The 25,648-nt window shown below is 43.7% G+C and overlaps 1 long non-coding RNA gene and 1 pseudogene across 1 annotated transcript; one reads left to right on the top strand and one right to left on the bottom strand.

Annotated features, from left to right (window-relative positions):
• The first annotated feature begins 4,684 nt into the window (after positions 1–4,684).
• On the top strand, positions 4,685–13,725 carry LOC112833590 (uncharacterized). The gene is made up of 3 exons (XR_003210678.2): positions 4,685–5,267; positions 5,596–5,750; positions 10,904–13,725. It is a non-coding gene; the product is annotated as an uncharacterized lncRNA (long non-coding RNA).
• Positions 13,726–18,629: 4,904 nt separating this feature from the next.
• On the bottom strand, positions 18,630–19,159 carry LOC112834196 (large ribosomal subunit protein eL34-like; annotated as a pseudogene).
• Positions 19,160–25,648: the final 6,489 nt, after the last annotated feature.

Here is a 25,648-nt window from a genome sequence, read left to right as displayed (position 1 = left end):
CACTATATAAAATTGTATATTGTAAAATAATATATAACCATTCTTTAAAATATTTTCTCACCAAAAACAGATAGCTATCTCAGGGACTGAGAAGATGGAAGATCATGGCAGACGTAAAAATATATAATCACTCTACAAAATCTTTTAGTAGACTGATTTAGTTTGTGACATCCCTGGCAAGACTCCTAGGAAAACTAAAGAAATCAGAAGAACCCAGAACTTTGAAGATCTTTGAGGGTAATCCATACTTATGATATAAGCTGAGAGAATTGCATGGAGGGCATCTGGCTAGGGCTGCTTACCCCATTCTTCTAGGCCCCCTGTTTCTTGGTCAAGAATGAATGAGGGTTTCCCAGATGTCCAAGCAGAAGCCCAGGGAGCCAGGGACCAGCCTTCTTAGCCAACTCCCTCTCTTCTTCGACCACATTACAGAGGCCCTAGCCACCCAAACATTTTTTCTTTACTTACACTAGTATGAACAAGTGTTACAACTTCTCCAAAGGGAAGAAAGTATGGGTGCTGCAGGAGAATTGGCACCTACCAAAAAGTGACACACATCTCAAAGCTATATAGAGATACATAGAAATATATAGACATAGTTAGACCCCAGTTTTAGACTATAATGGATGTAAAATTTATGAAAATAGAAATTAATGTTAAAGCTCCTTATCCCTTAGCTTTTATTCTTACCAGTGTCTGCATTAAACAATTTATCAGTCAATCTAAGTATATTTGGCTCTAAAATCATAAAATTGGCTCTTAATTTTTTTTAAAAGATTTTTATTTACTTATTTGAGAGAGAGCGAGAGCACATGAGGGGGGGAGGGTCAGAGGGAGAAGCAGACTCCCCGCTGAGCAGGGAGCCCGATATGGGACTCGATCCCGGGACTCCAGGATCATGACCTGAGCCGAGGGCAGTTGCTCAACCAACTGAGCCACCCAGGCGCCCTGGCTCTTAATTTTTAATACTAAAGTTTTCTACCTTACCAAAACAGTAACTTGTAAACCTATGTTCAAATCATCCAAAGACTTCTTAACCAAAGAAGACATTTGTCTCCATCTTCAGAGACACTGTCAGAATATTCCCCAGAGGCGAGGTAGAAATTTCCTGGAACACAGTCAACCCTTCCCCTGTTCCCAAGCACTGAGTTTATTTCTAAATGGCAGCATTGAGAGAGCTTGGTGGACTGGTCCAGCTCCTCTGGATGCAGAAATAATTTGTAGACCATCAAAATTCTCTGGGAGGTGCAGGCCCCACTTGAAAACAGTCCTAAATCCCAGTAGACCCAAGCAATCCCCCTGCCCCACAGCTTCCCCCTACCGGAATCACGGGCCCACAGGATGTCAGAAGGGGACTGGACCCTCCAGGCCACTTGTCCCCTTCCACCCTTCCCCACTCCCAGGCACAGACAAGTCAAGCTGTTTGCATTGATTCCGGTACCCCAGTCACCTGGGACTCAGCCCAGAAATTGTGATTCCGTTGATCTTGTATGCAGCCAAACATCAGTATTATTTTAAGCTCTCCAAGTGATTCTAATATGCAACAAAGTTTACGGACCACTGCTGTATGCCAGACCTTTGCCAGTTTTCATCTCAATCTAATTTTAGCAGGTAAAGGTGTGGAAGAAGACAGGCCAATGGAGCGTGAAGGGCACTTTACTCCTGGGTGCAAGGTCATGTATAGGCAAGGTCATGTATAGGCTGTGGTCAGATGAGAGGTCATCTGACCTCTCTGGGCTCAGTTTCCTCATACATAAAGTTAAATGGGCGCATTCAGTGTCAGAGATCTGCTCCACTGTCAAGTTCTGGGCTTTATCCTGAGGCCTAAAGCCCTCAAAGGATTGCTGTCACCTGCTCCGAGGCTCTCCCTCTGAAGCAGGGTTAACCTGGCTTGTCCTAGAGGCCATTTGAAAAATCTCTGCTCAAAAATACTTTCCCACACACCTTTTCTGGGGCACAAATCTGGGGTTAGTAAGGCAAGAGAGTCTCAGAAGCCCAAGTGGCCTTTAGGACAAGAAGGGCTTGGACCGGAGAAAGCTGTGTATGGGAAGAGAGGTCAGTAACAGTAACAGAGATTTCACTAGATGGACTCAATGAGCGAGAGAAAAGATGAGACTGAGCTTCCTGAGGGCAGTGACAGACTGAGCTGATAGAGCCCTTGTCCCTGGGATGTCTCTCTCGTCAGCTCATCGGTGGTTCTACTTCTATCCATGAAATATCTTGTGACATACAGGTCAGTAGCGACTTTCTCTTTCTCCTGAATTGAAAGCTTGTTTCCAGTAAATAGGAAGGTGTCTCCACTTGGATCGAGTGCATCTTCTAAGTGCATCTGGAAGGTGTCCAAGGCTCGGAGCTACAGTCATCATCGCATGTCTCTGTGATGATTGCACTGGGTCAGGGACTGATGGGAAAATCAGTTCCTTTCCAACATTTGTACTAATATGTCCCAGTCTCCATGAAGGCTATGCTTGCAAAGAGGGAATATGAGAGGTTATATTTCTCTAACGAGACCATGGCCTTGATATAGAAGTGAGGGACTCCTTAACCACATATGTGACTGCAGTGAGCTAGGCCATGTTTTAGACACAGGTGGGAAGGATGAGTCAGAGCAGATACTCAAGGTGTAGTTGGGGAGGCAGGTATGTCAGCAGGTGAGTTCAGTCAGCCCAGGGTTCCGTGTGCTGGCATGAAGTCTGTGCAGGATTGAGGGAACAGGAGAAAGAGACACACTTCTACAGGACTGGGCCTGAAGGGACAGTAAAGAGTCACTTTTGCTTTTATTTTTTTTCCAATTTTAATTTTGTTTTCTTAGAATACAGCTGAATATTTTGTAAAACTCTAAAAAATATAAAGAAAATACTTCTCTTCATCCTTGTTCCAAACCACCCATTTTTGCCCCTTTCTAAGTAATCTTTGTTCTGAAACTGGCAGTAATCTATAGAAAGTTTTGTTCTCTTAATTTTTTTTAAGATTTTACTTATTTATTTGACAGAGAGACACAGTGAGAGAGGGAACACAAGCAGAGGGAGTGGGAGAGGGAGAGGCAGGCTTCCCGCTGAGCAGGGAGTCCGATGTGGGGCTCGATCCCAGGACCCTGGGATCATGACCTGAGCCGAAGGCAGACGCTTAACTGACTGAGCCACCCAGGCACCCCAAACTATTAAACTGTTATTAAAAACAAGAAGCCGAGGTGCCTGAGTGGCTCAGTCAGTTAAGCATCTGCCTTTGGCTCAGATCACGGTCCTCAGGGTTCTGGGATTGAGTCCCACATCGGGCTCCCTGCTCAGCAAGGGAGTCTGCTTCTTCCTCTCCCTCTGTGTTTTCTCTCTCTCAAATAAATAAATAAATAAATAAATAAATAAATAAATCTCTAAACTTCACTTCCCTTATAAAAAACAAACAAACAAAAAATCAAGAAGCCAGCCAGAGCCATACAAGATCCAGGAGCTCACATCCTCACACGCCAGTGTTACCGAAGACAGCGCCCAGCCAGAGTAGGAGCTGCCAGCGCTCCCTTTCCCAGAGCTCACTGCTCAGCAGCACCAGGCACTGCAGATCTGTCCAGCTGCTCAGTGCTAAGTTGGCTGATGTTCCTGAATTTGATCATTGGGAAAGTATAACATCACTGCTGATTCTCCTGCATCTTAAAACACACCAAGTAAGGCCACTTGAATATTGGGAAAAAGAAAAGTTTTGTGAATCCCTGAAACTACCCAATGCATATTTGTGAGTTACAGGAATCTGGGAGATTGAAGCAAGCAAGAAAGAAGTTGTGCAAAGCTGTATTCAAATTAAAATCATTTAAGTTGCTTTCAGCTCCTTGTGCCAAAATTCTGTAAACATTTATCTTCTTTCACACAAAGTGTATATACCTGGAAGGCAGAGTTCCAGGTTAAGATTCAAAAGGTGCAGAGAAATTGTCTGAGGTTTAGGAAGCTACTCAACCCTTCTGAGCCTCAGTTTCCACACCTGTAAAATGGGGATCATAGGCCTACTTCATGGAGATGTTAGATATGTAAAAATGTCTGTCAGTGTCCATGTTACCAGCAGAGTATATTTCAAAATAGATGAAAAAGATTATATCAATGAGACCAAAGATGAGGTGCCCAGCCTGGTAAGTGGCCCCATTCGCATGAGAATGAGGGGAGCTACAAATAACTAAGATTCTTCACAGCTTCATTGGAGAGGACAAACACGAGAACTACAAATAGGTAGCTATCGTACTTACTGCGCAGTGACTTTATGTAGTGAGGGTGAACTCCCTAAAAACACTGCAAGATACAGAAACAACCAAATGGCTCCTAGGAAATAACAACAAAGCAATCAGTGCAGCAACTAGGAATGGGAACGGGGTAAGCAAAGTGTCAGAGCCACAAAATCTAAGCAGAAGACGCTAAACCCCAATGAACACCCAGCCCCTAGCACATTCTGGGAGTTGTAGTCCTGCAGCCCTGAAAGCAGCCGGCTGGGAGCGACTGAGAGACTACAGCTCCCAGCATGCCCAGGGAGAGGCCTTTCACCTCGCCCCGCCCCTCCGCCTCCCAGGGGCGGTCCCGCCACGCCCGGAGGAGCGTGGATCTTCCCCAAGCCCCGCCCACAGGGACACAGCGCGGCCCAGCGGGCCCCGGACAGCCTGACTCGCGCTGTAATCGTGATAGAGCATCCTTACGAATTGCCAATGGCGCCACTTGTTGTGGTCGAAGCCGGATTTCTCGCAGGCCGGCCCATCTGACAGCTTGAGGGGAGTTGGCCATCGGTACAGCCCAACCTCCACGACCCAGCAGACCCCGCCCTTCCCACCGCCTCACTCCCCGCCTCTACTAGCCTCGCCCTCCGAGCCACGCCCCCTCGGACATGCGCGGTGCCTCCGGGCCGCGCTCGTTGAGGCGGCCCTCGGTGGGTTTGGGGCTTAGGGACTCGCGCGGACCTGGCGGTTGGTGACGCTTCTTGGAACCCGTGCGGAAGCTCTTAAGCCGGTATTTGAAACGTAAACTCACCGGCTACGATGGAAATACTGACCTGGAAACCTGGGACTTGCCTTTTCAAAGCCACCTTTCTCGCCGTCACCTCTGCCACTCGGGGCTGCCATAATCGTCCCCATGGACCCTCGGTGGTGTGGCTCCCCGCAGAGTGCCCCTGAACCCCTGGGCTGGCTGAACAGCTTCTTAGAGGGACTGACTGCCCAATGCGGTGTTTTGGAAAAGGAGAAACATGACAGTGGACAGGCCCAATTCTGCATAGTACAGATGGGAAAGTCAGGCGGGCAGGTCAGTAAGCGCCTAATCCCCTTGGGGGACCACGCCCAAGCCACTTCTCTGACTCCCCTGACCTATCCTGGCCCCCTTGGCCTCATTCATACAGGGCAGCAGGACCACAAGCTCCCGTTAGTCCTTCCCAAAAGATCAGGGAAGTTTGTGGAGGAAGGTAGTACAGCAGATTCTGCCCTACTGCCCGGCTCCTTTGGAACCCCTTTAAATATAACTTTTTAAATATCCCTTCAGAACCACAAAATAATTAAACAATTTGTTGCTGTTGGGGATTATAGTGATAATTTTTTTAAGTCGTTTTCCATTTAGTTTTTCTGATTAACTCCAGTTACTCCATCACTACCCACGTCTCAAATTCACTTAAGCAAAGCTCCAATTCTGTGCAAGAAGGATGCAAAAAGAGCAAAATATCCATGGTACAACTTTCTGGAGCATCAATCCTACTGCCAGATTTGGAAGAAATGAAGTTAAGTAATTTCCAAGGTAAGTAATTAAAAACTTGAAACTAAGACAAAGCTGGAAAGTCATATGCCATTAAGTGATTGTTAATAGTCTATGCCTGAAATGTCAGGACTTTCTCTGAGAACAAATTCTAAGGAGGCCTTATTTCCCATTATTTTAAACAAAAAATTATAAGGCATAGCAAGTCCATCAAAAAACCCTGCCAATTTTTCAGTGTCTGGCTGGCTCAGTCACAAGAGCTTGCAATTCTTGACTTCTGGGTCGTGAGTTCGAGCCCCATGTTGGGGTGAGAGTTTACTTGCTGTGAAAATGTTGGGGTTTGGAGTGAACAGTCAGAATTCTTGAGGTTTCTTCGGTGCAAAAAGGGTGGTTTTATTAAAGCACAGGGGATAGGACCCTTGGACAGATCTGCACTGGGTTCGTGAGGAGTGGCTGGTTATAGACTTCAAGTTGGAAGGGAGTTAAGGACAGTGTAAGTCTAAGAAATTTGGAAGCCAGGTTTTCAGGACCTTGAGGGGTTAGCTGTCATTAGGAAAAGGGCATTTACTACTGTCTAGGAAAACCTTAGTCATGAGACCCATCAGATGTCTATCAGTGGGCCATATGCTTGGAGGATGATTGCTAACATATCTTGGCGAGGTGGAAGGAGGTGGTAGTAGAGATATAGGCAGTTTCCAAAGGAATTTTTATATATTAAAGAAGACTTACAAGATCCTGGACGTCGGGCTAATGTTAAGCTAAGATTGCCTTTTGCTTCTAGCAAGTAGTGAGTTGAGTTCTTAGAAGAAGGTCACTCTGCCTGTCTCAAGGACTTGCCAGTGGGCTGTAAGTTGTAAGGAAATTTAATTTTTTTTCCTTATTTCTTTTGCCTTTGTTCTCCACATCATATTTAAAAAATAAAATCAAAAAAATACAGTTGTTAGCCTACAGTTGCTTTTTGTGCAGTAGCAGTGCCGCGTTGACAGACCAGCGGCATCAGATACTGTACATCTTGACGACACTCCACAGATTTGCAAAGTGACTAGTGTGATTGATGGTCTGCTGATTGTATTTGAAAGCAACATGAAACTTTTCCTTGTTTAAAGTATATTTTTTGAAGACTCAATTTGAACTAGAGAGAGAAATGACTGCTATGCATTTCAGGTATTAAAAATTAAAATCTTCCTCCAGGAAAACATTAATTGGGGATATATTCTGTGGGCATGCCTGTATCATGAAATAGATGGCAAAAATCCCATTGATTTTTTTTTAAGATTTTCTTTCTTTATTTGAGAGAGAAAGAATGAGACAGAGAGAGCACGAGAGGGGGGAGGGTCAGAGGGAGAAGTAGACCCCCGGCCGAGCGGGGAGTCCGATGCGGGACTCGATCCCGGGACTCCAGGATCATGGCCTGAGCCGAAGGCAGTCGCTTAACCAACTGAGCCACCCAGGCGCCCCAAATCCCATTGCTTTTAAAGATTAAAGTTATAATTTAGTAAAGTTGGGGCTGAGAAGGCCTTTCAGATTCTGACCCCAGAGTTCTGCAGTCCTGTGTCAGTAGTGATCCCTTGCCAACCTCGGCATACAAATGTACCCTAATGTCGTATATTAAACACAGACCTCCTTTGACCCCCGGGTCCTCTCCATTTCCCATTCTTCTGTGCTCCATTCAAGCTACCTCTCCTCATCTTCTCTCCTAAACCCATTCCAGTCCAGCTTCACTCCACACCACTTCACCGAAATGGCTTTCATGGGGGTCACCAATGATGGCCATTTTACTGAATTCAGGTTTAAGTTTTTGTTTTCTCAGTCTTTTAGCTGAAACACGATTGAGCACTTCTTCCATCTTAAAACACTTTTCTCTGGATTTGCCCTCCCTCCAGATTCACTCCCGCCTTACTCTGTCTTCCTCTTATTGCTCCTCCTCCACGAGTTCTCTGGGACCCTCAGCCCCCTTCTTTTTCCTATGGGCCCGCTCTTCTTAGAGCGAATCTACAGAGGCTCCCAGCTTTGAATGCCATCTACCTGCTGAGCACCCCCAGGCCTGGGTCCTCTTTTCTGAGGGGAGCACTCAGGAGTCATCATTGGCTCTTCTTCCCTTCTCATGCCACATGCAGTCCTCCAGCAAGTCCTGTTGCCATGCATCCTGATTGCGGCCACTCCTCGCTGTCTCCATTTCTACACCAGTTTCAGTCACCCTCCTCTCTTAACTGGTCTTCTGCAAAGACTGCCTCCTAACCCAGCTCCCTGCTTCCCCTCTTACTCTCCTACAGTCCATTCTCCAGTCAGCATCCAGAATGCTCCATAGAAAACATGAAAGACATGATATATATTAACCCCACACCCCCCCCCAACTCCCCCTTCACTCCCTCCCGCTGGCTTCTTGTTGCAACAAAATAAAAGCTTAGAGGGGCGGGGAGAAAATAAAATAAAATAAGTGCTTAGATAACCAGATAACCTGGCCCCTGCCTACTTTTTTGGCCTCATCTCCTATCCTTGCTTGTTCGTACTACTGTGTGTCAGATTTTCTGGTATCTAGAGCTGAAAGCCGTCTTAACTGAGAAATATTAAATCATAGAATCTAGAGCATGGGAGGCACGAAAGGAAAAGTCTTAAGAGAGAATGAAGGTTAAATGATTAAAAAAAAAACCCAAAATATGCAAAACAATAAAAGTATTACTGATCTGTATCTACCCAAAAGAATGTAGTAACAAATAACAAAGTGAATTTTTTTTTAACAAACCAAGACAACTTACAAAGAAATAGAAATACCTTTCATTATATTTTGAAAACAAAAAGATATATTTAGTAAATATAAAAGGACAAAAATTTTAACATCTTACAGTTCTGGGCCATAATGCAATAAAATTAGAAATAACAGAAATAGGGAATTTAAAGATGCTCAACTCTTTGAAAATGTTAAAATATTCTTTTAAATGAATTAATGCCTGGATCAGGGTGCAAATCCAAAACACAACTGCAGTGCCTATAAATACACGCGCTTGCAAATATAGCATGCCTGGATATATGCAGTGGCGATCAGAGAGCTCTCTGACCCAGAAGCTCCTGTGGTGACCAGGTTATGTTCATCCTCCTAACTCTGCCCTGGAGTCATTTAACATCATCTCATTACAAGTGGGAGCCACAGTGAAGGCAGTACTAGGAACTATAACTATTACAGGTACCTGAAAAGTAGGACTCCCTCCTGCTGAGCCTGACCTTGACTTCAGGATCCTTTCCAGCCAAGGCTCCAGGCAACCACCACCAATGGGTCTGTGTTGTGTACAAACTCAAAACTGCCCTCCAACAGCAGGCAGCCTGGAAACTGGCACCAGCAGCTGCCATGGAAAAGAAATGATGGCCCTCAGAAGAATACGTGACCCGCCTCGCATGAGGACTCAGGGTCCCATGAGTTCTGGTCGGGCCTCAACTTCAAATCTGCCTCATCCCCAAAACATTCCTGATCCTTGGGACACCTGGGTGGCTCAGATGGTTGAGCATCTGCCTTCAGCTCAGGTCATGATCCCAGGGGTCTGGGATTGAGCCCTGCATCAGGCTCCCTGCTGCGTGGGAAGTCTGCTTCTCCCTCTCCCTCTGCTATTCCCTCCGCTTGTGCTCTCTGGCTCTCTCTGTCAGATAAATAAATAAAGTTTTTAAAAAACAAAAAAAATTCCTGATCCTCACCCTAGCTGTACCTAGTGTCTCTCCCCCTCTTCCAAAATACCCCTGCAATTCTTTCTTTGTAACTCCCTTGCAGGAAAAAGGGAAAATGCTATTTGTGGGGAACGGTCAAGTGCCAAGCACTATGATAACCAAGAAAGCCTATGCCAAAGGTTTGCACCTCAACCTAGAGGACATGCCAGAAAAGAGCTTTCAATCAAGAACCCTTCCAAAACTCTTCAGTGACCTCACCAAGCAGTGTGACTCTGGAAAAAGCTCAAATCTCACCCTAAATGAGATGCCTATTCCCAGTGCCTGAGAGGACAGAGGCCCAGAGCACACTTGTGGCAGATCCCCTGGGCAGAGGTATGACCCAGCCGTTCAGGGGTGAGTGGGTGTCCTCAGGCAAGTTCTAATTAACTCGTACCTGAATAAAAAGGATGGGATAGGGAAAGGGGCTCTTGAGTCTAGTAAGTGAATTTTAAGTATACAAGAGTTCATCTGGAAGCCATTCACCCTACATTTGCTCTCTAGCTCATAAGACACGAGGCTCTTCGACATGAGGCAGAAGAGAGTGAAGGCCACCCTGCTAGGCACCACCCTAGATCTGTTTAGATTTGGATCAGTCTCTAACACCAGGGGGGCCCACTTGTGTGCTAAAGGACCTATAAGGCACTATCCCTGCAGCTAAACAGGGCTCCAGAAAACCTTAGTGTTTCCAGCACTCTGGACAGCTTCATCTTTTTTCCTAACATTTTTTGAGGTAGAGTTTGTACTCAGGACTTAATGCAGAGAAGGATTTGGGGAACTGCAGACAGGTTAATTCACCCAGAGCTCTGAAGATTACTTCACAAGTGGTTGGTTGTCTCATCTCTTATCCTTTAATTCAGAGACACAGTGTAACAACCTTGAAAGGATGTCAAAACCAGGACTGCGGAGGCCCCAGGCCTGAGTCACGGGAGGCCATAGAGCCGGGGTTCAAAGCACAAGCTCCTGATACAAGCTTTGCCACTCACCAGCACCGTGATTGTACAAAGTGCTTAACCCCACTCAACATTCATTTCCTAGTGTGTTCAATGGGCACTTGTACCTAAAAGGAATTGAAATGGTCTAGAAATTCTGGGGCTTGTTATTTGTTGGTGTTAGTATCACTACTATCAAACCTGCCCAAGGGACTGACAACCCTGTGTTCTCTAAGACAAACATGAGTGACAACCAGTTGAATCAATAATCACCTCCCACAATCCAGCTTTAAAAGCAACTCAGAAGGGCGCCTGGGTGGCTCAGTCGGTTAAGCGTCTGCCTTCGGCTCAGGTCATGATCCCAGGGTCCTGGGAGTGAGTCCTGCATCGAGCTCCTTGCTCAGCAGGGAGTCTGCTTCTCCCTCTCCCTCTGCCTCTCCCCCTGCTTGTTCTCTCTCTGTCTCTCTCGCAAATGAATAAATAAAAATCTAAAAAAAAAAAAAAAAGCAACTCAGAAAATGGATGTTAAATGCCTCCCCATTAAATGTTTCTTTATTATGTTTATTTCTACAGCAGTATCTCCCCTCCCTGACAAACATGGAAGAAGAGACAGAAGAGCAGGAGGAAGAAGTGCCCCAGGACAACAGTCCAGTCTCTGAAGATTCATCCAGCTTGGGACAAAGGGCCAGCCTCTCTACTTATCTCTCCGTTGGCTCCCAACCATCCTTTAAGCTCACCAGCATTTTGGATTCAATGCGTTTGAATGCTGTGGAAGTGCAGGTACTCCCTTGATTTGAATCCCATGCAGAGCACCTTGGCAGTCCGCACCTGCTAGCCTCCCCTGCACGCAGGCCTCGGCTCCCCTGCGCACGCGCCCTAAGCTCCTTGCACCACTGCCGTCCCTGCAGCTGTCGCCTCAGCCCTGGCTCGGCTCCCACACCTGTCGCTGGGCTCTGTGGAACTCAGGATCTTCTTGCTCCCTCTTTAAAACCAGGCTTTGGTTTTATCCCTGCCTCAGCTATCCACCATGTGAGCTTTCGCTGGCTTCACTGTGTTTGAAGGGCCACACCAGTTCTTTCTGGGCAGCCTGAAACACGGGTATCCATCTGAGTAGGAAGCTGAAGAAGCTCCGGACAGTCCCCTGTCAGCCCTGGCTGTTGCCAAAGGGAGAGGCTGGGGTCCCATCACCGGGCCACCCAGGATGGAGGGAGTTTCCATTGTAGGATAAACCCCGAGGGCAGATGGTTCCATGTGGGGCTCTACCACATGGATGGTAGATGCTGTGGGTAGAGGGGAGGCCCCAGGGCCACGTTGGGGACTATGCTGGGGAATGGGGGGGTCCTTGTCTCCAGGGTTGGTGGGCGACTGGCAGACACTTTGGCTGGGCTGCTGGCCTTCCACTGACTCCCAGGCCACCCCAGGCCACCGACTTTCTGAGTTACAGAATACCACAAAGGTGGGAATGATGGGCTCACCAAAACCGCATTTCTTTGCGTTGGCAGAGACCCTAGGCTGAAGCGTGCAGGATGGGGAAGGACAGCAGCTGTTGGTAGGATCAGCTGAAGGCAGGGGCTTCACAGCAGTGGTCCACCCCTCCACCTTGGGGCTCTTGCAGCCTAGGATCAGGTAGTTGGCCATCACGTCGTCATAACTCCAGCCCATCGGCAGGTCCTGGATCTGGTGCCACCCGTAGCCCATGGATAATGTCACCCCAGTTCTGCCAGGGGTCCTTGTAGCCCAGGGGGTGGCTGGATGTAGGGCTTTAGTTCCTCTTCATGGACCATGTTCATCCAGGGGTCCTTCATGGTTTCCTCTAAAGCGCTTCTCTCACTGGGATTGAGGGTCAGGAATTTCTCTAGTAGGTTTTCACACTCCACAGACATATAAAGGGGAATGCAGTATATTCCGCTCAGTACCCACTCCCACAGCTCCCGAAGTCCTGTAAAGGCAGGCATCTGCTGGTCACTGGACAGTCATTGTATAGAGGATGGCTCCAGGCTCCACACGGCCACTGCGAGGCTGTTGTACTTTTGGCATAAGGGGGACTACCACAGAAGGTGTTTAGCTTATGGCCAACAGTGAACTCATTGCTGAAGCCAAAGTCTACAACCTCGATGTTCAGGTCAGCTTCCAAAAGTAGGTTCTCTGGCTTTAGATCCCTGGGGACGATACCCTCCTGGTGGTGGTACTACACAGTCAACACTATCTGGCAGAATCTGCCTCCGGGGCTGCTCCTTTCTCATGCAGGCATGGTCCACATGGTCCAGTGGGTGATCAAGTGCCTATAGTGTACTCCGTGACCAGGTAGAGTGTTTCCGTGGTGTCAGTCACCTCGAGTAGTTTCATGACTCGAGGGTCGTGATTCAGGGCCTCCGGGCTCTGGACTTCAAGGAATAGTCTGTGGAGGCTGGAGGAGCTCTGCTGGCTCTTGTTAATGACCTTCATGGACGCTTCTGTCGCACTTAGGTTGTGCCAGACCGACCTCACTTCGGCAAAGCCGCCCTGGCCAAAGGTCTTGAGGAGCCAGTGGTTGTCAATGTGGGTCTCCTGGTCGCAGGCATGGCTGTGAGGTCCCGCAGCTCAGCAACTTACAGCTAGCAATACTAACTAGGAATGCCCCCTAACAGTACTAACAAACTACATAAAGATGAGAAAAAAAGAAACAGAAAGAGAACAGAGAGGAAAAAAGCTAACTGTGGTCCAAAGTCCCTCAGCTCACCAAACACCAGCTCACTGGCCTAAAAGAACTAAAAAATGTAGGCCTGGCCAAGGGCTTATACAGAGAGGTACTTAGGATTCTCTCTTGATGGCTCTTGAAGTCAGTGCAAGAAATGGACCTGTTAAGACCGGGGATAATTCACAATGGTCTTCTCACTTGGGTCTCAGGAACCCTTTACTCTAAGTAAAGGGGGAGGGGAACACCCCCAAAGGCCTTTTTGTTTATGTGGCTCATAGTGATTGATATTTACCTTACTAAAAATTAAGGATGCTTTGGTGGCCTTTTCATGTCTAGTTTGGAAATCTGTAATAATTTTTGGTGTTTAAAGAAAGCCATGATGTCTATACTTCAAATAATTCAGTTCCTTTTTCTTAAAACTCTGGCTGATCTGTGTCAACATGAAACCACAGTTTAACTGGCTCCACAATAGCCATTGACAAAGACTCTCCTTGACTAAACTTTAGTCATTCTCCTCTAGGCCTGGACCTTGTAGTCTGTCCTTGGCTATCCTGCACCACCCAGTTGTAGCAAGAATCTTGTCAAGTCGGTTTAGAGAGAACTCCCCACCCTCAACATCTGATAATATTCTTCATCTCCCCCCTTTGGTATCTGTGAGAAAATAAAACGTATATATTGGTGTCTGCCCCCGGTTCCTGGCACAGGCTCCTGAAACCCTTAAATTGTTCTTGTTCTAATATTTCATCTTGTTCTAATATTTCATCTTCAACCCCAGCTCCTGACACAGGACTCCTAAATCTTGTTCTAATATTTAGGAGCATCTCTTGTTCTAATATTTCATCTTCAACCCCAGCTCCTGACACAGGACTCCTAAATCCCTTGGAATTTCCTGGGTGGTAAGAATGTCTTGTTCTAATGAGGCAACTCTGGAGGGGCTCCTGGATGACTCCTGGACAGAGACTGTCATCAGAAAGGCCAAACCACGATTAGAGCTGGAATATTCATGTCCATACCACTGCCCCCCACCAATCCTCAAGAGAGGGGAAAGGGGCTGGAAATGGAGTTAATGATCTACATGAGGAAGCCTCCATAAAAATCCCAATATTAACGGGGTTCAGAGACTCTCCACATGGATGAACGCATCCACATTGGGAGGGTAATGCACCCCAACTCCATAGGGACAGAAGCTCCTATGTTCAGGACCCTCCCAGACCTCGCCCAGTGTATCTCTTCATCTAACAGGTCATGTATCCTTTATCACATCCTTTAATAAAATGGTAAACGGAAGTGTTTCCTGAGCCCTGTGAGCCACTCTAGCAAATGAATTGAACCTAAGGAAGGGGCTGTTGGAACTTCCACTCTAGAGCTGATCAGTCAGAAGCACAGGTAATAACCTGGACTTGGATTGGCATCTGAAGTGGGGGAGGGGGGGCTGCTGTGTGGGTCTGAACCTTAACCTGTGGAACCTGATGCTATCTCTGGACAGATAGTGTCAGAACTGAGTTGAATTGTAGGACACCCCACACTTTTGGTGACCAGAAGTGAAGTGTTTTGTGTGAGTAGTAAGGGAGACTCACAGGAGAAAGACTCAGGGGTGGAACGACCGTGGCTTTTCCTTTGTACAGCATCTGACCACCCTGGCCTGCCTTCAGCAAGAATCCTGCCAGGTCTGTTTAACTAGAATCTTTCTATTCCTGAGGTTTCCTCTTAGTAATTTTCCATCCCCTAACCCTGACCCTCCTCTTTGGCTATAAGTCCTCATTTTGTGCTGTCCTAGGGATGGGGCGCAGTTCTATACTGAGGGCTCTTTTTCCCCTGTTGCAATAGTTTCTGAATAAAACCTGCTTTTATTGCATTAACTACTACTGTCCAGCTCTGGTTCTTCTTTTTTCTTTTTATTTTTTTTTCTTCCAAATTGGTTTTTCTTTAACACTGTAGGGAAATATTCTGTTGCATATGATGCAATAAGGTATGTTATCAACTTCTGTAAAGCTGAGGGGAAGATAGCTTTCATCCTATTTTTATTTCTTATTTCCAAATTTTGCCCAGAGTCTTTGGAGTAGATTTCTCCCTTCCATGAGCCAGAGAACTTGCTATGTCCATTGCAGTATCTTTAAATTAGAGGTTGCAGGGCGCCTGGGTGGCTCAGTCATTAAGCGTCTGCCTTCCGCTCAGGTCATGATCCCAGGGTCCTGGGATCGAGCCCCGCATCGGGCTCCCTGCTCAGCGGGAAGCCTGCTTCTCCCTCTCCCACTCCCCCCGCTTGTGTTCCCTCTCTCGCTGTGTCTCTCTCTGTCAAATAAATAAGTAAATCAATCTTCAAAAAAAATAAAAATAAAAATAAAAAAATAAATTAGAGGTTGCAGCTGTGGGTCACGAAAGCAAGTCTTCTTTATTTTTTTAAGCCCACAGAGCCATCATGCTCCCTGTCCATATCATTCAGCATGGGCCTGGGGATCCAAGTATGGGCTTGGCATCAAGATGTGAGGGGTGGGAGAAGTCCATTTATTCCTTCTCTAACACTCTCCCTTTCTTCATGTAGATTGGAGTTTCTTACCTATATAATTTTCCTTCTCTCTGAAGAACTTCTTTTAACATTTCTTGACAGGCAGATCTACAAAATCCTCAAATTTTGTTTGTCCAAGAGAGTATTTTTCCTTCATTTTTTTTTGAAGGATATTTTGCTGGACACAGAATTCTAGATTGGTGGGTTTCTGCAGAGAAGTCTAGTGAACATCTTATCTTTGTTTCTCTATAAATAAGGTGTATTTGCTCCACCTGGCTTCTTGCAATTCAAGATCTTCTCTGTGTCTTTGATTTTTCTGCAGTTTAAATATGATATGCCTAAGTGTAGACTTTTTTTGGTATTTGCTTATGATTCTTTGAGCTTCCTGGTTGTAGTTTGGTGTCTGTCATTCATTTTGGAAAATTCTCAGCCATTATTACTTCATATATTCCTTCTTTCTTGTCCTTTTGTATTACAAGTATGATTACACTTTTATAATTGTCCTACAGTTCTTCGATATTCTGTTTCATTCTTTTTTCTCTTTGCTTTTCGGTTTGGGGAGTTTCTAGTGACATATCTTCAAGCTCATGGATTTTTTTTTTTTAGATTTTATTTATTTATTTGATAGAGAGAGACACAGTAAGAGAGGGAACACTAGCAGAAGGAGTGGGAGAGGGAGAAGCAGGCTTCCCGCTGAGCGGGGAACCGGATGTGGGACTCGATCCCAGGACTCTGGGACCATGACCTGAGCTGAAGGCAGACGCCTAACGACTGAGCCACCCAGGCACCCTCAAGCTCAGGGATTCTTTTCTCAACTGTGTCCAGTCTACTGATGAGCCCATCAAAGACATTATTTCTTTTAGTGTTTTTTGTTTCTAGCACTTCCTTCTGATCTTAGAGTTTCCTTCTCTCTCTTACATTACCCATATGATCTCCCATGTTGTCCACTTTTTCCATTAGAGCCCTTAGCATAGTAGATCATAGTTATTTTAAGTTCCTGGTCTGATAATTCTAAAATTTCTGCCATATTGAGCCTGGTTCCGATGCTTTCTCTGTGTCTTCAAGCTACAGGTTTTTGCCTTTTAGTATGCCTTGTAGTTTTTGTTGAAAGCTGAATGTGATGTACCAGGTAAGAGGACCTGAGGTAAATATGCCTTTAGTGTGAGGTTCTATGTTTGTCTGTGTAGAAGTTATATTTACCGTCTGCTGAAGTTTAGGTGTTAGAGACTAAAATTTCCTCTGGTGTCCTTGTATTTTTCCCCCCACTATTGTCTTTGGGTTTTCCTAGAGACTTCTTCTGAAATAAAGTCGGAGGCTTGCAGTTCTTTCCATTGTAATCCCCTGTTATTGTTCAGGAGCTATACATAACAATGTGATGGGGAGGTGTGGAGGGAGGAGAGGTGTCCCCTAGTCCTATCATAAAGCCAGTTAACTTTTAGCGAGCCAGTGCTTCAGGCTGAGACCTTTACAACTGCTTCTTGGCCACTCCCCACCCTCTGCCTGGGTGAAACTGGAAGGCTACAGGGAACTGGAGTTGGTTATTTCCCATTCCCCATGTCTGTGAGGGTCTGGAAAAACCCAGAATGGTTAGACTTTGGTAGAATAGTTTCCTCGAGGGCAGGGTTTTGTTAAGGGAACAGAATACTCTGGGCATATTTCAAAGTGGTTACTTTTCCCTTCCTTTGAGGGAAGCAGGCAGTTTTTCTCCGATCTTCAGGGAGAATCTGAAAGGGCTCCTGGAGGTAAGCTCATGAAAGTGTAGGACCCACCCCTTCAATTTTTAACTCTCAAGCTTGTGCACAGGGAGCCTCTGTCATGCTAAATTGCTATGTTCACTGTTAGATCTAGCATATGATGTCAAACACAGTGCACTCCCTCTTACAGCGAATGACATCTGCACAAACACTTGGTGTTGGCAGTCTTTTTAATCTTAGGTATTCTGGAGGATGTGGAGTAGTATCTCATTGTGATTTTAATTCAAATGTACATGATTATTAAGGAAGTTGAACACGGGCGCCTGCGTGGCTCAGTTCTTAAGCGACTGCCTTTGGCTCAGGTCATGATCCTGGGGTCCTGGGATCAAGTCCCACATCGGGCTCCCCTTGCTCTGCAGAGAGCCTGCTTCTCTCTCTGCCTCTGCCTGCCCCTCCCCCTGCTTGTGCTCTCTCTGTCAAATAAAGAAATAAAATCTTTAAAATAAGAAGAAAAAAAAGGAAGTTGAACTCACTTTGATATCCTTTTTGGTAAATTACACGTTGAGGTCTTCTACCCATTTTTCTATTAGATTGTCTTTTTCTTATTGACTTACAGGAATTACTTACATATTCTGAATGTGAGCCCTCTATCAGTTATATGTGTTATATATATCTGTTCTCTTGACTTTACTCTTCACTCTCTCTTTTTTTTTTTAAGATTTTATTTATTTGATATAGTGAGAGAGCATAAGCAGGAAGAGCAGCAGAGGGAGAAGCAGGCTCCCTGCTGAGCAAGGAGCCCAATGCAGGACCTGATCCCAGGACCCTGGGATCCTGACCTGAGCCGAAGACAGATGCTTAATGACTGAACCACCCAGGCATCCCTACTCTTCACTCTCTTAATGGTGTCTTTTGATAGGCACATATTCTTAATTTGAATGTAGTTCAGTTTATCAAGCTCTTCCTTTATAGCTGTTGCTTTTTGTGATCTGTTTAAGAAATCTTTCCCTAACTAGGGGCACCTGGCTGGCTCTGTTGGAAGACCATGCAACTCTTGATCTCAGGGTCGTGAGTTCAAGCCCCACATTGGGTGTAGAGATTACTTTAAAAAAGAAATTAAAAACAAAAACTTTTCCCTAACTCCAGATCATAAAAATAATTTATTAAAGATTATTTTTCAACATTCATGTCTAAATGTACATTTCTCTTGCAATTGATTTTTGTGAATGGTATATGATAGTTTTAAGATTTGGGGCATCAGGCGCAACTGAGTGGCTCAGTCGGTTAAGCATCTGCCTTCGGCTCAGGTCATGATCCCAGAGTCCTGGGATTGAGCCCCACATCGGGCTCCCTGCTCAGTAGGTAGCCTGCTTCTCCCTCTCCCACTCCCCCTGCTTGTGTTCCTCTCTCACTGTCTCTCTCTCTGTCGATTAAATAAATAAAATCTTTTTTTAAGTCTTCTGATTTTTTTTTTTTATTACTCAAAAAAGCTTCCTTTTTTTATTTAGCTTTCTGACTCTGTGCTTGGGCCTTCAACACTTTCACAACGATTTTCTGCTCCTCGATAAGGAAAGCACGCTTGATCCTGTCACAAACACACTTAGCACACATGGAACCACCATAGGCCCTGCTGACGTGTTTTTTTGTTTTGGACAACCTCATAAGGACTTTAGGTCTCACAGCACGAACTCCTTGAAGTCAGCCTGGCCACACGCCACATGCAGATTTTGGTGCTTTCCCAACCTACTTGGTATAAAGGTAAACGATTCTATTACCAGGGGTTCGGGACAGCCTAGTTTTGTTAGAGGCTGTATTATAGGACAGCCTACGACAGTAGGTCAAACGCTGGACCATTCTGAATGCCTATGGATGCCGTCCCTGGAATAGCTAAATAAATAAAATCTTTAAAAAATTTTTTAATTAAATTAAAAAATTAAAAAAAATTTAGGGCATCTGGGTGGCTCAGTTGGTTAAGCGACTGCCTTCAGCTTAGGTCATGATCCCAGGGTCCCCTGCATCAGGCTCCCTGCTCAGTGGAGAGCCTGCTTCTCCCTCTCCCTTTGCCTGCAGCTCTGCCTGCTTGTGCTCTCTCTGTATCTCTCTATCAAATAAATAAAATCTTTAAAACAATTTTTTAAAAAAATGATAGTTTTAAGATTTGCTTTTAGGGGCACCTGGGTGGCTCAGTTGCTTAAGCATCCAACTGTTGATTTTGGCTCAGGTCATGATCTCAGGGTTGTGAGACTGAGCCCCATGTTGGGCTCCACACTGGGCATGCAGCCTGCTTAGGATTCTCTCTCTCTCTCCCTCTCCCTCTCTGCTCCTTCCCCCCCCACACCACCATCCTGCTTCCACTGTCTCTCAAAATAAATAAATAAATAAATAAATAAATAAATAAATAAATAAATAAAAAGATTTGCCTTTCTATATGGCTATCCAATTAACCTAGCACCATTAATTTTTTTTAAAATGCATTTCATCAGTAATTTACAGTACTTTTGTCATAGCTCACATGTCCCATATGTGTTGGTCTATTTTGGGGTGTGATCTTTTCCATTGTTCTATTTTCTAGTCTTGTTTCAAGATCACTCCTTTAACCTTTATAGTTTTTTATTAAGTTTTTGAATTTATAGAATTGTCTCCCTTATTTAGTTCTTTAACAATGTCTTGGCTCTTCATGGCCCTTTATATCTTATATGCATTTTAGAATTAGATTTTCAGTTTCCATTTTCAAAACTGTGCTGGAATTTTGTTTAGTGTTAATTTCTTTTTATATTTTTTAAAGTTTTTATTTAAGTAATCTCTACACCCAGCGTGGGGTGGGAACTCATGACCCTGAGACCAAGAGTCACGTGCTCTTCCAGCTGAGCCAGCCAGATGCCCCATATTTAGTGTAAATTTTTAATTTTCTTTATATTCACAATGGTCCTTTAATCTTTGTGTGGTTTTTATTATTATGGTGAGGTTTTGTAGGTGATGATAGCAGTATTGCTAACAGAAATCAGGAGCAGTATTTCATATAATCTTTTAAATGTTTAACATCTGCAAGAAAAAAGACCTTTTAGTTAATTTTTTTTAAAGATTTTATTTATTTATTTGAGAGAGAGAGAATGAGAGCCAGAGACCACGAGAGGGAAGAGCGTCAGAGGGAGAAGCAGACTCCCCGCCGAGCAGGGAGCCCGACGCGGGACTCGATCCCGGGACTTCAGGATCATGACCCGAGCCAAAGGCAGTCGCCTAACCAACTGAGCCACCCAGGCGCCCTAGTTAATGTTTATAACTAGTCATTAAAACACATCTGTTAGCACAACCAGTCAAGATTGGTGGGTCGTTTTGGCATTTGATGGAAATCTCCAAGTCCTGGGAGGGACAGATGGAGTGCTTGACTATTTCTGCAGAAGCAAACTATGGCAGGTTTTTCAAAACTCCCAGGGATCTATAGATACCTTCTCAGTGAGCCTAAATTTATCAAAACTATTTTTAAATGTTTTATTTTCGGGAATAATCTTTTTTAAAAAAAATGAGATAAGCTTATTCTGTAGTTCCCCTTGCTTATTTTTGCTTTTCTTGCCTGTGCTTTTCGTGTCAGATCCAAAAAGTTTATTGCCAAGACCAATCAATGTCAAGGAGCTTCCTCCCTATGTCTTCTTCTAGGAATTTTATAGTTTCATGTCTTACACTGAAGTCTTTAATCAGTCTCAAGTTAATTTTTGTATGGTGTAAGATAAGGGCTCAATTTCCTTCTTTTGCTTGTGGATACCTAGTTTTTAATAGTCTACTAAAGAGACTATCCTTTCCTTATTGTGTATTCTTGGTGCCCTTGTCAAAGGTTAGTTGACCATATATGCATGGGTTATTTCTTGGCTCTCCAGTAGGTTCAAGATAAGTGTATTCTGCGCCTTCTACATGACACTTATTTTTATAACCAAGTCATGTTATTTCTGTGCCCAAAATCACAATAAGGAAATCCAGATATATAAATTTCTTGATGTTTCCATATCAGGAGTCTCAGATTCACCAGAACACTGTAAGCCTCACTTCACCTGGTTGATTAAAACAACTAGATGATGGCTTTAAGTTGCCCAGGGTTTTATGTATCAGTAAGCTATAGAGTCACCTACCAGACTTGAGTAACAGTTGGCATTATTATGTTTAAGATAGGTGACCACAATAAAAGTAAATATACCTTTAGGAAAATCTGTTCCTATTTTCCAAATTTACTAGTATGACAACTACTTTAATTTCATTTCATAAAAAGTATATTATTCTGAGACTAAATACAACAACCATTCTACCCAAGCAGGCATGAAGCAGCCCAGACACTCACTTTACCTGCGGGTCAGTCAGCGTCCAAGGTTGAACTATCCATCAGTCATCTGAGCAGAAGGGTGGCTTCTAGGCAAATCTGAGTGCTGGTTCATTCCCAGAGAGACAGGAGGTCAGAATCATCTTTCTCACAGTAAACTGCCCCATGGCCCAGTATCCCAGGGTGCTCACCTTCACTATTGGGGATTACAGTACTCTAAAGTTGAGAGTCAGGATGGGAGTGAGCTGCTATCAGAAAGTTGTACCAGGGCTATCTGTGAATGACTTTCTTTTAGGCCCCACATGGGCTGGTTAGGGCCCTTGCTGTTCTTTTCTTTCTCTTCCTTAGCTATACTGGAAGAATCTAACACATTAAACTAAGATCTCTTATACTCTCATACTCTAGAATTACACTGAACACAGTAAACACTCATTAATTCACACTCCTTGACCCACACTCCTAATTATTCCACTTGAACTAAACTGAAGTTTATTTTGCTCAGCAAAATTTTGTTATGGATATCTGAAATTGAAAAGAGAGGGGGCAGGGGCACCAGGCTGGCTCAGTCAGTGGAGCATGTAACTCTTGATCTCAGGGTTGTAGATTCCAGCCCCATATTGTGTATAGAGTTTACATACATACATACATACATACACACATACATAAAATATTTTTTAAAAAAGAGCAGAGGAATTATTGAAAGTATGGAAGTGAACAAGCTGTTAATTTAATATATTCATTTAAAATTATTTAAAAATTTATTACCCAAGGAACTTCAGTTAGGATGAATAAATATTGTTAATCTTTATGTTTTTTCAAGAAATATTAACTGATCACAGAAGCATGGAATCTATCAAATATGACATAGTACTGTGTATTAACTTAAAAAAATAAAAGTACAGCCTAAGAAATGCCTGGAGTGTTGTTTTGCCACCTACCAAATATATATGTACACACACAGGCCAATATCTCTGATGAATATAGATGCAAAAATCTCAACAAAATATTAGCAAACCAAATTGAGCAGCACATTAAAAGGATCATTCACCATGATCAGATGGGATTTTTCCCTGGGATGCAAGGATGGTTCAACACACACAAATCAATAAATATGATACACCACAGTAGTGGGAGGGAAGACAAAAATTACGTGATTATCTCAACAGATGCAAAAAAAGCATTTGACAAAATTCAACATTTTTGCATGATAGAAAACCCTCAAATTGGGTATAGAAGGAACACACCTCAACATAATAAAGGCTATATATGAGAAATATACAGCCAACATCATACTCAATGGTGAAAGATTGAAAGCTTTCCTTCTAAAATCAGGAACAAGAATGCCCACTCTCACCACTCCTTTTCAACATAGCACTGGAAGCCCTACTCAGGCAAGAAGAAACAAAAGGCATCCAAATCAGAAAGGAATAAGTAAAATTGTCTGTGTTTGTTGATGATATGATCTTTTACATAAAAAATCCTAAAGACTGTCAAAAAACTTAAAATTAAACTCAGAAAAGTTTTAAAATACAAAGCATACTAAATCCAGTTGCATTTCTGTTCACCAAAAATGAATCATCTGAAAAAGAAAGACAGCATCTACAACAGCATTAAAGACGCTAAAATACCTGGGAATGAATGTAACCAAGGAAGTGAAAGCTCTATGAATTGAAAACTAGATTTTGATGAAATTGAAGTCACAGAAAAATGGAAAGATAGCCCATGTTCGTGGATCAGAAAAATTAATATTGTTAAAATGTCTACACTTCCCAAAGCCACATAGAGATTCGATGCAATATCTATCAAAATTGCAATGCCATTTTTCACAGAAATAGAAAAAATGATCTTAAGATTAGTGTGGAACTAGAAAAGTCCCTGGATAGCCAAAGCAATCCTAAAAAAGGACGAAGCAGAAGGTATCACACTTCCTGATTTCAAACTGTGTTACAAAATGATAGTAATCAAAACAGTATGATACTGGCATAAAAACAAATAGAGGGCACCTGGGTGGCTCAGTCATTGAGGATCTGCCTTCAGCTCGGGTCGTGATCCCAGGGTCCTGGAATTGAGCCCCACATCGGTCTCCCTGCTCAGCAGGAAGCCTGCTTCTCCCTCTCCTGCTCCCCCTGCTTGTGTTCCCTCTCTCTGTCAAATAAATAAAATCTTTGAAAACAACAACAACAAAAACAAACAAGTAGACCAATGGAGGGTTGCCTGGGTAGTTCAATCGGTTAAACATCTGCCTTCGGCTCATGTCATGATCTCAGGGTCCTGGAATGGAGCCCCACCTCAGGCTCCCTGCTCAGTGGGAAGTCTGCTTCTCCCTCTCCCTCTACTCCTCCCTCTGCTCATGCTCTCCCTTGCCCCCCCTTCAAATAAATAAGATCTTTAAAAAAAAAATAGACCAATGGATCAGAAACAAGAGCCCAGAAATAAACCCCCACATATACAGTCAGCTAATATTTGTCAAGGCAGCCAACAATTGTCAAGTTGGAAAGGATAGTCTCTTCAATAAATGGTGCTGGGACCAACTGGATATCCACATGGAAAAGAATAAAGTTGGACCCCTGTCTTACACCACTCACAAAATTAACTCAAAATGGACTAAGGATTTAACAAGACATGAAACCATAAAGATTCCAGAAGAACACATAGGAAATAATTTCCTCAACATTGGTCTTGACCATGATTTTTTGGATATGACATCAAGAGCACAATCAACAAAAACAAAAACGAACAAGGGGGACTATACCAAACCAAAATGTTCTGCACAACAAAAGAAATAACAAAAGGAAAAGGCAATCCATGGAATGGGAGGAAATATTTGCAAACTATATATATGTGGGGGGAGGGTTAATACCCAACATATGTAAAGAACTCATACAGCTCAAGAGCAAATATATCCAATTAAAAAATGGGCAGAGGGGCGCCTGGGTGGCTCAGTTGGTTGAGCGACTGCTTTTGGCTCAGGTCATGACCCTGGAGTCTCAGGATCAAGTCCCGCATCAGCTCCCTGCTCAGCGGGGAGTCTGCTTCTCCCTCTGACCCTTCCCCCTCTCGTGTGCTCTCTCTCTCTCTCATTCTCTCTCTCTCAAATAAATAATAAATAAAATCTTTAAAAAAATGGTCAGAGAACTTGAATAGACATTTTACCAAAGAAGATATACAGATGGCCAACAGATGTTCAACATCACTAATCATCAGGGAAATGCAACTCAAAACCACAGTGAGATATCACCTCACACCTGTTAGAGTAACTATTATAAAAAAAGACATAAGATAACAAATGCTGGCAAGGGTGTAGCGAAAATGGAACCCTTGTGCACTGTAGGTGAGAATGTGAATTGATACACCCAGTATGGAAAGCTGTTTGAAGTCTCCTCAAATAAAATTGAAAATAGAACCACCAGCAATCCCATTTCCAGGTATATATCCAAAGGAAATGAAAACACTATCTCAAAGAAATAGCTACACCCATGTTAACTGCAGCATTATTCACAATAGCCAAGACATGGAAACAACTTAAGTGTCCATCAACAAATAAATGGATAAAGAAAATGTGATATATACAACTAACTAAAATGTGAGATTATTCATATACATATATATGTATGTATTAGATACATAAGTTTTAGAATAGTAGTCATAAAGAAGGAAATCCTGCTTTTTGTGGCAACATGGATGTACCTTTAGACCTTGAGGGCATTATGCTAAGTGAAATAAGGCAGATAAAGACAAATACTGTATGATCTCACTTATGTGTGGAATCTAAAAACATGAACTGGAGAGAGTAGAATGATGGTTGCCAGTGGCTGAGTGGTGGGAGAAATGGAGATGATGTTGGTCAGAGTACAAACTTTCAGTTACAAGATGAATAAGTTCTGGGAATCTAATGTACAGCAGAGTGATATAATTAACAATATTGTATACTTGAAAGTTGCTATGAGAGCAGAGCTTTAATGTTCTCACCATAACTACAACAATAAAAAATGGTGAGGTAAAGGGGTGTTAACTAACTATATTTTGGTAAGCACGTTGCACTATATACATGTATCAAATAATCACATTATACACCTGAAATTTACACAATGATACGTGTCAATTATTTCTCAGTAAAGCTGAAAATTAATTAGAA

This window comes from Callorhinus ursinus, unplaced genomic scaffold (assembly GCF_003265705.2).
Source record: "Callorhinus ursinus isolate GAN/ISIS: 27379988/994484 unplaced genomic scaffold, GSC_fseal_2.0 scaffold15, whole genome shotgun sequence".
In the NCBI taxonomy this organism is placed as follows: Eukaryota; Metazoa; Chordata; class Mammalia; order Carnivora; family Otariidae; genus Callorhinus; species Callorhinus ursinus.
Note: the sequence above shows the minus strand (reverse complement) of the source record. Positions and strands in the feature narration are given on the sequence as shown.